This window comes from Capsicum annuum, chromosome 6 (genome assembly GCF_002878395.1).
Source record: "Capsicum annuum cultivar UCD-10X-F1 chromosome 6, UCD10Xv1.1, whole genome shotgun sequence".
NCBI lineage: Eukaryota > Viridiplantae > Streptophyta > Magnoliopsida > Solanales > Solanaceae > Capsicum > Capsicum annuum.
Genome location: NC_061116.1, coordinates 179561738 through 179577143, shown reverse-complemented (window position 1 = coordinate 179577143; position 15406 = coordinate 179561738). Strand labels below are relative to the sequence as shown.

Here is a 15406-nt window from a genome sequence, read left to right as displayed (position 1 = left end):
GAATATGATAGTCTGAAAAGCCTCAAACTGACTGAATTGTCTAAATAAGGAGTTGATGGGACATGTTCCCAACTAACTCCAACTAATAAATTAATTAATGAGATAATAAAGTAATGATCATGTCCTCGAAAGATGAGGACTCACTGCTCTGGAATCTACTAATACTCCAGAGCTCATGTCTCTAAACCTATGGTATAAGACACCATAGTGTAAATGCGCTAGTACTTTGAATGTACTGGTATGCATGTGAGGTAGGCTGAATATATGAGGTTTATATAGATGAGCAATACTGACGAACTGACTAATATGAACGTGAGAATGCATGCATGCATACATAGTAACTATATCTAAAATCGTGATAACGTGAATTTACCGATAACTAACATAACTAATGACTGAGTTCTGATAACTGATAATATGAGTGACTATATCTGTCCTGAAAATGATGAAACTAGCTGAGTTTCATATTGTATCTGAGTTGACTGTATCTGACAGTCCTAAATTATGTAGAACTATCTGAGTTCTATTATTGAGACAGATTGACTGTATCTGACAGTCCAGATTCTATAACATAAAACTATGAGAAGTAGTCATCTAACTGACATGCCCCAAATGATGCATTATAGCTGAATTGGAGTCCAATCTGTGCCCTGATTAGAAGGGTGTTAATACCGCACCACTAGTAAGGACAACATATGAGTGACCCTCAACTAGCAAGTTACTCTAATAAGAATGGTGGGAACCCTCAACTAGCAGGTCAATCCACCTCATCTACCCTCAACTAACAGGTATGATGTCTAAACCTACACTGGCTACGTAGTTCTGGAATGCAAGGATTGCTTCTAAGAATCACACTTTCTACTAGCAGGTGAGTTTACATCCTTGGGTTCACTCGATGTTAATTTCTATTCCCATCCGAATAGACACTAAACATGATTAACTAATCTAAAAATAGACTGAGTTTACTAAATTCCGTTAACTGATGGAATACTACTGATATTTGACAACTGACTGGGTTCGTGAGATTACTGAGGTTAATGGATTACTGAGCTTTCCTGAGTCACATGACTGACTGAGTTCTATGGATCATGGCTTAACTGAGGACATCATGAAAACGTGACATTGGCTCTAGGCATATAGCTAAATTATCGGGTACAAGTACCCCAGGACTCGATGGAAAGAAACTGACAAAGCATGACTTTCTTAAATACATGACCAACATCGCAATCCATAATTCATTTATTGAGGCAGTTCATCAAACATTTGATATGCATAAGCTTGTACATAAATAGGAATTTCATAAGATCATACTAGTTAGGCATTTTTTTCCTTCACTTAGGCATTTAATCAGACACATGGTAGGCATCGTATATGTAGACAACATTATATCACAAATAAATATCATGATTCAACTCTGATTTCATCATCCAAGGGTTTAATCATAGGTCCACATAAATCTACCTTTATACTAATTAATTCCACATAAAATTATCACCCAACATGGATTAGAATTTAATTGGTCATTATCAACATTAACAAAAGCAACCCAACATGAAATTCATAAAGAAATCCATACAATTGAACTTTAAAAAGAGATTCTTGGTCTCCATGGACGAAAGGATTTCATGAATGAATACTATGCAGACCTGGGTTGAGTTTCTTGAAGTTCTTGAACTTGAAGAATTTGAATTTCTTAGTTCTTGAAGAAGATTTGAATTTTTTTCTTGAGAATTAATTTTAGAGAGAAAACCCTAATTTTATTGTTGTAGATGGATAATGAATTTCTGAGCTTTGGTCGGATATGACTAGGCATATACACGGGTGGTAAAAGACCAAAACTCCTCTTTAAAAATGGCTTTACAATAATTGAACAGAACATGCGATGGTGGGTGCGATGGTCCATCGCTGGGTCGACGGTCCGTCAGACTGACCGTTGCACTGGGACCAGAATTGGAACTTACTGCCTTGGTGCGACGGTGGGGTGTGACGGTCCATCGCTAGGTCGACGGTTCATCGGTCCTGACCGTCGCTTCTAGGCAGAATAGGGCCTCACTGTTTCCCTTGCAATGGCTCGAGCGATGGTCCGTCGCTAGTTTGATGGTCCATTGGCCTGGTCCATCGATCCAGGATAGAAGGTAGTCACACTGCCTCACTGCGATGGTCGTGGGCGATGGTCCGTCTCTAGTTCGATGATCCGTCGACCTCACCGTCGCACCTGGGCGATTTTACTGTCTTCTATATTTTGTCCATAATTTTCTCTTTCGATGTCGGATTTGGATGAAATTGGTATCGATGGAAAATTAGGCGATTTTAAAAATACCACATGTACAAAAGTGGACTCATCTTTCAAAGAAAGCTTCTAACATTCTTGGGACAATTTCAAGCTAGAAAAAAGTATGGGGTATTACATAAATTGTACAAACACCAAATTGAAGTAATTTACAAGCATTCTATTAGGTTTTTCTCAAGTTTTCTCTTAACAAAAACCCTAAGTACCCAGAACCTCTTCCAAGAATCTCAAGAATCCACTGTAGCATTCATAAATTGAGTTGGGATTCAAGGTTCCCAAGTCAAGGGCTTCAAGAACCCTCATCCAAAAGTATGAGAAAGAGTCTCAAGCAAGCTTATTCATCAAAGTTCATAATTCGAGGTATGTGGGGTTTGAACAAGAACACTTCTTCCGTTCTTGTGCCCAAAGTTTTGGTTTTTCTTAAAAGAATTTAATGTTTCAAGATGAATTATTCCTAAATTGCTATATTTCAAGTATATGAGATTATGGATTTGTTCAAGTCTTAAATTATATGATACTACACCTATTTTATGATTTGAATTGAGAATTAATGTTATGAATTGCATAATCCTTCCATGATTGATGTTTGGAATACTCTTAAGGTTGAAGTCGTGATTTACCCTCTATTTTGAATTGAGATTTTTGAATATGTATACATGTTTTAAGCTCTAACAATGAATTTTGATATATTCTATAGTATTTCAAGAATGGTATTGATATCTCCATTTCATTGAAGTTTCAAAGCTTGTTAAAGATACTCTACCAAAGTTTAAAGAAAAGAGTTGATTTTGATCCTAAGTTAATAAAGGAATCCACATCTTGTGATTTAAGTTAAAAGGAAGCATATTGGCTCCTATTTAAATTGTATAAGGTGGATTCTCCTAAAAGTTCTGAGCCTAGTATGGGAGTAGTACTTAGCGCTGAGTTGGGTTTGATTCTGAGGTCTCATGCCCCAGAACTATGAGCCGCCTTAGGATTTGATTTACCCCAAGTGGGTTAAGCTAGTGATCACTAAAAGTAAAGGTTCTACTCCGATGGCAAGGATAGAACAGCTCTCCCCAATGTGGGCAAGACGTTGGACTCCATGTAGCTCACATGGTTTATATCGGTTAGAATAAACTCCCAAGTTTCCTAGAGTCTCATGTCTTAAAGTTCTTAAGGTTTTAAGTCCTTAAGTTTCAAAGAAGTTCCTTATTTTCAAAAGACTAAAGTGTATGTTCGAAAAGTTGTTGTTTTAAGAGTTCAACTAGTTTACAAGCTTGAGATCAAAGAAAGAATACAAATTTAGAACAAAGTGTTATGGTTCACGTGATTTATACTACATGTTTCATTATTCATGATTTATGAGAGTTTTATTCCAGATTTGTGAGTCATTTACAATGCCATGTATGTTTTCTATAAAGATTTGTTATATTGATATTTAGTTGCATACACCCCCATATACTCAGTACATTCCCAAGTGCTGATCTACATATATGTATGTGTGCTACATTATCTCATAATGTAGGTTCAGGTGCTCAGTCCCAGCAGCGTTAGTGATCCCGAGTATCTTTATCTACATCTCCACTATGGTGAGTCCTCATGGTTCGAGGACCTATCTCCCGATACTTTAATATTTTTAGTAGTTGTTCTACTGCTTTCAATTCAATTTGAGTGAGTTGGGGATCTGTCCCAATGGCTCTCTAGTTTGTTGAGTAGTAGAGGCTTTGTCAGACTAGTTAGAGTACTCATTCGGATTTCAGTTAGACATGATATGACATGACTCCTTACTTTGCTCTCATTATCTTTAAGTAAGTTTTATGCTAAGTAGCAGCCTCAAAGGGTTAGCGTAGGGCTACTTGTAGCCTTAAGCACCATGTGATGCTCCAGGACAGGATTTCGGGGCGTTACAGATATAGATATTTGTCTTTTAAAAATTAAAAATAATGATACAAGATTAAAAAAAGAAAAAAAAGTAGACAAAAACGAAAAATAAAAATCTGGAAAAAAAAAAGAAGTGAAAAAGGAAAAAAAAAAGAGAAATAGAAACTAGAAATAGATGTGTAAAATCAAATTATTCAGGTTTATAATGCTTGAACTGTTTGTTTGCTTATGTGTTTAAATTTTTGTAACAAATTAAATTGTTGCATTTCATGGCATACTTCCACATTTGAATGTTTAAACTATTTTAGGGTTTCGCAGATGTTCCGACCCCTATTTATCAATTCCAAATAAAGTGTTGGAAATACAACAGTTTATTGGCACGTTAGGTGTCCGATGGTTGTTCGTATTTCTAAATCTGAGTTGTACACTTGGGAACCTAGTCAAAGCCCACTCTAGATAGAGCAAAATCAAAATCTTTTTTAGGCATGAGCCTAAAACGTCCCAATATCTGAGGGGGTATTGGGTCCATTAGAAGAACCCACCTTATGTCTACTGACCCTGAGTTAATAACAGACGATCATCTGTTATGTGTTTTAACTGAAAGATGTAACACCGGATTTTAAGATCCATTGTCCCTTGGAATATATTTCGAAGGTAATCAAACGTATTATAAATGACACGTATATCCTTAAAACGTTAGGCTTACCTTTGGCTTGAAAGGTCTCATGTATGCTAGGACACATAGTAATTATTTATATATGTGCTAAAGTGTTTTATTGTTTTGCTTTATCTATATTTGCTTGATTTGTGTGTTTAAATAACATATCTTTCGCCTTAAACAAGATTAGTCCATTATTCTATTTCAAAATCTTAAAGCATTAATAGGAATATGAGGCTGAAATTTGAACCCTTCCAAAATATCCTTAAAAGTCCATTAAATATATTTCTTCCAATTTAAATTTGAACTATTTAAACTGTGATTTGGACCAGATCTTCTTGTCATTAAATAAAATATGTGATATGTCTGCTAGTTCTTATTTCTAAAAATGGGTTTGTTGTTTACTTTTTTGCTACTTTGTCAATCCTTAGTTCAAGATAGGTCGTCCGTCTTTCAATGAGGTGTGTTGGGCCGTCACTCCGATCAACGTAACATGTTACATTCAAGATAGGTCGTCCGTCTTTCAATGAGACATGTTGGGCCATCACCACATTCAAAGGGATATGTTATCAATATTGGTTGTCCACCTTTCAATGGACACATTGGGTCGTCACCCATCCAAAGTGATATGTTGTATTCAATATTGGCCATTACCCTATTCAAAGTGACATGTTACATTCAATATTGGTCGTCCACCTTTCAATTAGACTCATTGGGCCTTCACCCCGTTCAAAGTGATACGCTACATTCAATATTAGTCGTCCGCCTTTCAATGAGACACATTGGATAGTCACTCTCGTTCAAGTGACATGTTATTCAATGTTGGTCTTCCGCCTTTCAATAAGACATGTTGGGTCATCACCCCCGTTCAAGTGACATGTTACATTTAAGAAAGGTTGTCCGCCTTTCAATGAGACACGTTTGATCGTCACCTAATTCAAAGCGACACACTACAATATTGGTCATCCGCCTTTCAATGAGATACATTGGATTGTCACTCCCGTTCAAGTGACATGTTATTTAAAATTGGTCGTTCGCCTTTCTATAAGACATGTTGAGTTGTCAACCCCATTCAAGTGACATGTTACATTCAAGATAGGTTGTCCGCCTTTCAATGAGACACATTAGATCTTCGCTCTGCTCAAAGTAATTGTGTAAATTGGCATTAACTATCTTAGCATAGCATGTTCAAACAGGTTTGTACCAATTTATGTTTGTGTAATGCTATATTCACAATCAATCATTTGTTTGAGTTGTTGTCAAGAGCATCTAAAAGGATGAAATTCTCAAATTAAAACCACAAGTGTGGACGACTCGAAAAATGACGTAAACGTGGAACTTTTTCTTAACTGCAAATAGAGACATAGTCTAATAAGGAATATCAAACTCTTTAGACGCGAACCGAAGATTGACTTCCACCACCATCAAACTGTACCCCTATTAGAAGTCATATAGGATATTATGGGTTAAGTTTCACTTTCAAGATACTTCTAAACTCATACTGGAAGTAACCTTCCTTTTCCTTCCAATTCGAGTGATAACGTACTCAGAGTTTTGAAAATAATGTCTAGGTAAATTCTTGCCTATGGATGTGAAGGATCCCACATTCATAGTTAAAAGGTTATAAGCCTATTTCTCTTAACTCAATTGACTTGTCACTCATACCGAACCAAAAATTGTCTTAAATAAGAGACCATTTTTTCCACCGATTGAGTCGAACTACAAATAGTCTGATTTCCTTAATCATTAGGATATGTAGGGTGGGCTCTACATACAAAACTTAGCTGCATTTTAACCTCACCCCATTCCACTTATTCGTCAGTTTTTCGATTTCACCAATATTTAAAAATCGATATAGCTCGTGAATTTTTTTAATCGTGCTTAAAATCAAGCTTTATGAACTACAAGTAACTTGAATTCTCATGAAACCTGAGATATGTAGGAAACTTGATACCGAGGTCCGACCATAACTTCACAAAAATCGTGTGAAAATCAACCCTTTTTGAGAAATGAATTTGTGGATGGACAAAAAGTTAAGAACGTCAAACTACCTTTGCCCAGGATTACTTGAATCCACCCTACCCAAAGGGAGGGGGCAGTTGTTTAACACCTAATTTTTTGCCCTCTACGACTAAGTTTAATTATGAGTTTATTTGATTTTAGATAAAATTCCAACATTTATGTTATCCAAATATAAAAAAAAAAATCAAAATATGTATGTACATAATTTTGTCATTTTAAGTAGTGATTATATAATTTCATAGATAAGAGATTGTATAATTTTCTTACTTAAATAATTATTGCATTGAAAATTAAATTTTAATCAAGAGTTATGTTGAAAATTTATTAAAATAGGTAAAATAATGGTATAAGTATAATTTGTTCTTGAAAATAATATATTTGAAAAATATTTATTTGGTTTTATCAAATCAAGAAGTTTGAGATTAAAATAGTTGTTAATTTATTTTAAATTTTGATTAAATTTAGTCAATTTATTAAAGTTGACATTACTTGAAATCAACTTGGCCATAATTGCAATGCAATTGGCCAATTAATTTTTCAATTAGGTTAATATTTAAATTCAATTGACTAAAACACTAACAATTAGGCTATTTATTAAATAGCCTAAACAAATTACCTAGCCCATTTCTCCCTTTTAAATTGGGCCACCAGCCCAAAAAGATCCACCATATCAGCAGCCCAGTCGCCTGACCCGTTACCGACCCAGCTCAAACCCACTAGTCTTTTCCTCTTAATTAATATCAACTACAACAACAACCCTTAACCCCACCGTACAAATAAACAGCAATAGCTAGCAACAACAATTTTAAATAATGAATAACATCGACAATAACTCGTACAATACCATCTCAGCATCCCAACGTAAACAACAACTTTAGTACATGGCGAAACCACTTCGACCCAGCAGACCCAACAACTCATATCAACAACAGCAACCAATGCGACAATAATACCCACAATTTCAATACAACAATAGTACAACAACGGCAAAAACCCAGCTCAGCAACAACATTTTAATTTGTACAAATTCCAGTCAAACCTTATCTCAAATTTTAAAATTCAAATTTAAATTATTTTTCCCTCATTGCCCTCCGTTTACCCCAAAAAATTAGTCTTAAATCTCCTATAAATACCCATGTATGTAGAGTGAAGGGGGGAGGATTTTTGAGAAAAAATTGTGAGTTTTGGAGGTACATGCCTCTAACTTCACACAACCGAAATTCCGATGGAAAACTAAACTCTGGTACAGTCACTATAATTTGATAGATTGGAATTGAGTTTTGCCAGTGGCGGAAGTTTGTCGTCATGGTTCATCGTCCCGTTCGCTGTCCCGAAAAAGGTAAACATATTTTTTCTCTTTTAAATTCTGTCATTATCTCTTCTTTTTTCTTCGTTCAAGTAGCGTAATGATGGGAGTATGTGTTATAGAAGTTTTTTCGAAAGCCATAGGTTTTGTGTTTGGTTTCTTGAGTTGTTTTTACGATTTGTTGTTTCGGCGTTATGATGTTTTCTTTCAGCGCTAATCTGTAGTTCTATTTAGTTGGAATTATTGTTTTGTTTTAGTTTGAATCACCTTTTTTTCTCTAATTAAAATATCCGTATGTTAAAATTCGAAGCCTTAAGAATATTTTAAACAAACTCTTTGAATTAGTCCTTCCAAAGAATGAAGTTTGAATTTTAGGTTATTTCTTAAGTTTTAATTCAGGAAGTTCCCTCTGATTTTTGAGAAATTAAAAGGGATGGTTAGGGTTAATTTTCTATAAGTTTTGGCCTAAGTTACTTACGAGTTTATTGTGTTATAAAATCAAGTCTTTTGTTTTCACTATGTCATATATTTGGTTTCTATTAGTTGTTGAGATAAAGTCGTTAGTTTGAGAAAGTCATGAGCGGATTCGCCTCTTCAAATATTTTGTTCTGTTTTGCGATTAATAATTTTCTTGGCATGCCTTTTTACTGTATGAACCCTCTTGTTATGTGTTGCGTAATTTCTCAAGTAAAGCTAACAAATTTGGTCCATATAGTACGAATAAATTTGTTGGGATTAAGGGTCCATTGCTATGTTTTAAAAGTGATTCAGGTTCACGCAAGTTCAAGATATTGATTTCATACCTTCGTTATGAAATTTGAAATGGATTGTTAACTTTCACTTAAATTGTTTAAATGTGTTTGTCGATTCGAATATCCTTGGAACTATTTAAATTGTGAGTTGGACCAAATATTCTTGTCATTAAATAAAATATGTGATATGTCTACTTGTCTTTATTTCTAAAATGGGTCTGTTGCTCAGTTCTTTGCTACTTCTTTAATCCTTAGTTCAAGATAGGTCATACTTCTTTCAATGAGACGTGTTGGGCCGTCACCCCGATCAAATTAACATATTACATTCAAGATAGGTCATCCGTCTTTCAATGAGACACGTTGGGTTATCACCCCATTCAAAGTGATATATTATATATAATATTGGGCGTCCACCTTTCGATGGGACACATTGGGTCGTCACCCCATTCAAAGTGATATGTTATATTTAATATTGGCCGTCACCCCATTTAAAGTGACACGTTACATTTAATATTGGTCATCCGCCTTCTAATTAGACTCATTGGGCTGTCACCCCGTTCAAAGTGACACGCTACATTCAATATTGGTCGTCCATTTTTTAATGAGACATATTGGATCGTCACTCTCGTTCAAGTGACATGTTATTCAATATTGGTCATCCGTCTTTCAATTAGACATATTAGGTCATCACACCCGTTCAAGTGACATATTACATTCAAGATAGGTTATCCGTTTTCCAATGAGACACGTTGGATCGTCACCCCATTCAAAGTGACATGCTACATTCAATATTGGTCATCCGTCTTTTAATGAGACACATTGGATTGTCACTCCCGTTCAAGTGACATATTATTCAATATTGGTCATTCGCCTTTCAATAAGACATGTTGGGTCGTTAACCCCGTTCAAGTGTCATATTACATTCAAGATAGGTTGTCCGCCTTTCAATGAGACATGTTGGATCTTCGCTCCGCACAAAGTAATTGTGTAAATTGGTTCATCAATTATCTCAGCATAACATGTTCAAATAGGTTTGCACAATTTACGTTTGTGTAATGCTACATTCATAATTAATCATTTATTTGAGTTGTTGTCGAGAGCATCCAGAAGGATGAAATTCTCAAATTAAAACCACATGTGTGGACGACTCCAAAAAGGACGCAAACGTGGAACTTTTTCTTAGCAGCGAACTAGGACATAGTCTGATGAGGAATATCAAACTCTTTGTATGCGAGCCGGAGATCGACTTCCACCACCATCAAACCACACCCCTGTTAGAAGGCATGTAGAATATTTTGGAATATTCTGGGTTCAGTTTCACTTTCAGGATACTTTTAAACTTATACTGGAAGTAACCTTCCCTTTCCTTCAAATCCAAGTGATAACGCACTCAAAGTTTTGAAAATAATGTCTAGGTAAATTCTGACCTATGGATGTGAAGGATCCCACATTCACGGTTAAGAGGTTCAAGTCTCTTTTTATTAACTCAATTGATTTGACACTCATTCCGAACCAATGATTATCTTAAATAAGAGACTATCTTTTCCACCGATTGAGTTTAACTACAAGCAGTTCGATTTCCTAAATCATTGGGATATGTAGGGTGTGCTCTATATAGAAAACTCAACTGCATTCCAACCTCCTCCCATTTCACTTATTCTCCAGCTTTTCGGTTTGGCCAAAATTTAAAAGTCGACATAGCTTGTGAATTTTTTTAATCATGCTTAAAATCAAGCTTTATGAACTACAAGTGGCCTAAATTCTCATGGAACCTGAGATATGTAGAAAACTTGATACCGTGGTCCGACCATAACTCCACAAAAATCATGCGAAAACCAACCCCTTTTGAGAAACAAATTTGTGGATGGACAAAAATTTAGGAACATCAAATTCCCTTTTTCCAGGGTTACTTGAATCCACCCTACCCAAAGGAAGGGGGTAGTTGTTAACACCTAATTTTTTGCCCTGCACAACTAAGTTTAATGATGAGTTTATTCGATTTTAGATAAAATTACAATATCTATTTTATCCAAATAAAAAAATTCAAAATATTTATGTACATAGTTTTGTCATTTTAAGTAGCAATTATATATTTTCGTATATAAGAGATTGTATAATTTTCTTACTTAAATAATTATTTTATTGAAAATTGAATTTTAATCCAGAGTTATGTTGAAAATTTATAAAAATAGATAAAATAATGGTTTAAGTATAATTTGTTCTTGAAAATAATTTATTTGAAAAAGATTTGTTTGATTTTATCAAATCAAGAAGTTCGAGATTAAAATAGTTGTTAATTTGTTTCAAATTTTGATTAAATTTAGTCAATTTATTAAATTTGACATTACTTGAAATCAACTTGGCCACAATTGTAATGCAATTGGCCAATTAATTTTTCAATTAGGTTAATATTTAAATTCAATTGACTAAAATCCTAACAAATAGGCTATTTATTAAATAGCCTAAACTAATTACCTAGCCCATTTCCCACTTTTAAATTGGACCACTAGCCCCAAAATTCCAACATCTCAGCAGCCCAGCCGCCTGACCTGTTACCGACCCGGCCCAAACCCACTACTCTTTTCCCCTTGATTAATTTCAACACAAACAACAACACTTAACCCGACCGTACAAACAAACAACAACAGCCAACAACATCGACACACAACTCGTATAACGCAATCTCAACATCCCAACGTTAACAACCACTTCAACAAACGACGAAATCCGCTCTAACCCAGCGAACCCAACAACCCGTATCTGCAACAGCAACCAACGCAACAATAACAACCACAATTCAATGCAACAACAGTACAACAACGGAAAGAACTAGCTCAGCAACAACGTTTCAATTCGTACAAATTCCAGTCAAACCTTATCTCAAATTTTGAAATTCAAATCCTAATTCGTTTTTCCTCTTAACCCCTTCGTTTCCCCCAAAAATCAGTCTCATATATCCTATAAATACCCACGAATGTAGAATGAAGGGGAGGAGGATTTTGGATAAAAATTTGGGAGTTCTGGAGGTGCATGCCTCTAACTTCACACAACCGAAATCCCGACGGAAAACTAAAATCCAGCAAAGTCACTATTATTTTGATAGATTGGAATTGTGTTTTGCCGGTGGTGGAAGTTTGTCGTCAAGGTTCGTCGTCCCGTTTCTTGCCCCGAAAAAGGTAAACACATTTTTTCTTTTTTAAATTCCCTCATTATCTCTTCTTTTTTCTTCGTGCAAGTAGCGTAATTGTGAGATTATATGTTGTAGAATGTTTTTCGAAAGCCATAGATTTTGTGTTTGATTTCTTGAGTTGATTTCACGACTCATTGTTTCGGCGTTATGATGTTTTCTTTCAGCGTTAATCTGTAGTTTTATTTAGCTTGAATGATTGTTTTGTTTTAGTTTGACTCACCATTTTTACCTCTAATTAAAATATCCATGTGTTGAAAGTTGAGGCCTTAAGGATATGTTAAACAAACTCTTTGAATTAGTCCTTCCGAAGAATAAAGTTTGAATTTTGGGACTTTTCTTTAGTTTTAGTTCAGGAAGCTCCTCCTGAAGATTTTTGAGAAATTAAAAGGTATGGTTGGGGTTAGTGTTTCAAAACCAAGTCTTTTGTTTTCACTATGTCATATATTTGGTTCCTATTAGCTGTTCAGATAAAGCCGTTAGTTTGAAAAAGTCACGAGAGATTCGCCTCTTCAAACATTTTGTTCTGTTTTGCGATTAATAAGTTTCTTGGCATGCGTTTGTCCTGTATGAACCCTCTTGTTATGTGTTGCATAATTTCTCAAGTAAAGCTAACAAATTTTGTCAATATGGTACGAATAAGTTCGGACTAAGGGTTCATTGCTATGTTTTAAAAGTCATTCAGGTTCGTGCAAGTTCAAGATATTGATTTAATCCCTTCTTTGTGAAATTTGAAATTGATTGTTAACTTTCACTTAAATGTGTTTGTCGATTCGAATATATCTTTGAACTATTTAAACTTTGAGTTGGACCAGATCTTCTTGTCATTATATAAAATATGTGATATGTCTACTTGTCGTTATTTCTAAAAAATGGGTGTGTTGCTTACTTCTTTGCTACTTTGTCAATCCTTAGTTAAAGTATATGCCTATTTGTTTAAAAAAAAGTGATGTATTTTTTTGCTTAAATAGTTAGTTGTAGAAAGTACGTCATACTTTGAGATGAGGATTTGGATAAAGGAATTTTTGCTACTGTTTAGTTTGAAGAATTTCATTGGAACACTGTTTAAGTATTTGAAGTAACTAGCCATTTTGGATCTCCTTTCGGAATTAATTTAACTAAAATTAATAAATTTGTTAGTTTCGTTTTGACGAAATAATCTCTTTTGAATTTTGCTACTTCATCGAATCTCTTTTTGGGTAATTGATTGTAATTATTTCAATAATGTTTGGCTAAGGATAAAACTGTCTCAGTGTTGAATTTATGTCTGATTATCAACAATCTTGACATATTGCTAACTTTCTTTTGCTTTCTCTTTACACATGAGCTGCCTGAAACAAGTCCATCTGGACTCCCCGTACCTTGCATTTCATTTTCTTTAATATGTTAAACGATCTTTCATTTGTGGAGTTTATATTCCTATCACGAATTCCCATTAAATGTTTTGCATGTTTAATAAATTTGTCTTTCTTTATGTATTGATAAATTTACTAACTTACATTATCATCTCCTTTGCATGAACTCTCCTTATGAGTCCACGGGACTCTAAAACTCCACATCTCCTCAAAGGGCCAAGGAGGCCCGGATTTTCAAGTCTATGCTTCAAAATCAAGTCCAAAAGGGCTGATATACACTCATATACACAATATATATGGGTTTTTCAGGTGGAAGGTGGTTTGTATACGCCAACATATGATGCATAGTGAATTTGGAAGCAAATATACAACCATTTACATATCACTATATAGTAAATATACGGAAAAACGTGAAGAAAAGGTGCTGTGATATACAGATGATATACACAGCTGAAAGAAATTTGAAAAAAGGACCATTTAAATAGGCCCCAAACCAATGGTGTCCAGATTTGAAAATGGGTCAAGTAAGGGCCCAATTTCAATTCTTGTATTCACTTTTTGTAGTTTATAGAGTATTGTTTATTTGTATTAACTAATACTTTAAATCAATTAATCTAGATAAATTTCCCAAGGTGTTGCCATTTTATTTTATCTTAGTATTCTTATATTTAATTCATAATTTTCACCTAAGTTATCTTGTCTAAAAACGAATTAAATAGGTTCGTTCGATTTTCTCCTCAAAACAAGCCTTCTCAAAGTGCATATTTTGTTTTAAGATGACATTTATTTTGTTCATGTGATTAATAGTTTATTTGGATTCAAGTAATTTTCTCCAAACTTAAAAAATTCATCTTCAAATTTAAGAAACTAATTTATTTTGAAAATCAACTTTTCAAAAATTAGCAAAGCACTTTCAACATTCTCTTAGCATCTTTTTAAAGGCATTTTCCATAAAATTGACTTTTCTATAATAAGAAGAAAATAACTATGCAATCTCCTTCCTTTTTCATAAAAAATAAAAATCATTTTCTTCTTGAAATTCAAAAAAAAATGCAACTTAGTTCAATTCAAATAGAATAATTCTCATTCGAATAAATAAATGTCATGTTTAAGTAAATAACTTTAATGTTTTCTATAAAATTAAGTCTTTGCTAAATTAACCACTTTTAGTTAGTCAAATTAGTTTTTTTTTTTGGTAAACCGTTTTAAACGGATGCTCCTAAGTGTCTTAAAAACCTTCTTAGGGCGTTAACTAAACCCTTACTCAGTATCCCTAGTTCTAAAGGTTTATTTCTATTTTTGAACCTTTAAAACTCTTTTAAGTTTTCTTGATTTTTTTCCTATAAAAATCAAGTGGCGACTCTGTGAATTTTCTTAAATTATTTCAAGATTTTCTTGAATCTTTTGAAATAGTTTTAAGAGGTCAGAATCATTTTCTCGCCAAAAGAAATCCCAAAAAGGATAAAACGCGCCAAAAGAAATCCCAAAAAGGATAAAACAAACTTATATCAAGATTTTAAGCAAGAATTGGTCTTTTGATCCTAAGCTAAGATAAGGAATCCACATTATTCATACAACTTATGATTTAAAACAAAGAGAAGAATAATTGATTTTCACTATAAACCCTTATGCTATTTTAAGGTGAATTTCCTAAAGAGAGAGCATATAAGTAATATGGAAGTAGTATTTAGCACCGAGTTGGGTATGAGACCAAGGTTAGATGCCTCAGAACTACGTGTCACCATAGAATTAAGTCCTAATATGGGTTCATCATAATGATCACTCTAGTTAGGTTTTATTCCGATGGCAAGGGTAGAACAACTCTCCCAACGTGAGTAAGAGACGTTGGACTCCATGATAGCTCATATAGTTTATGTCGGTTAGAAAAATCTCCCAAAATAAAGAGTAAAAGTACAACTTTTAGAGCTAAGTGTGATGGCTCACAAGATTTATACAGTATGCTTCATTATTTA

At 34.2% G+C, this 15406-nt stretch overlaps 1 long non-coding RNA gene across 1 annotated transcript; it reads left to right on the top strand.

Moving 5' to 3' along the window:
• Nucleotides 1-11528: 11528 nt before the first annotated feature.
• On the top strand, nt 11529-14077 carry LOC124899271. The gene is made up of 2 exons (XR_007056501.1): nt 11529-12067; nt 13743-14077. It is a non-coding gene; the product is annotated as an uncharacterized LOC124899271 (long non-coding RNA).
• The last annotated feature ends 1329 nt before the right edge of the window (nt 14078-15406 follow it).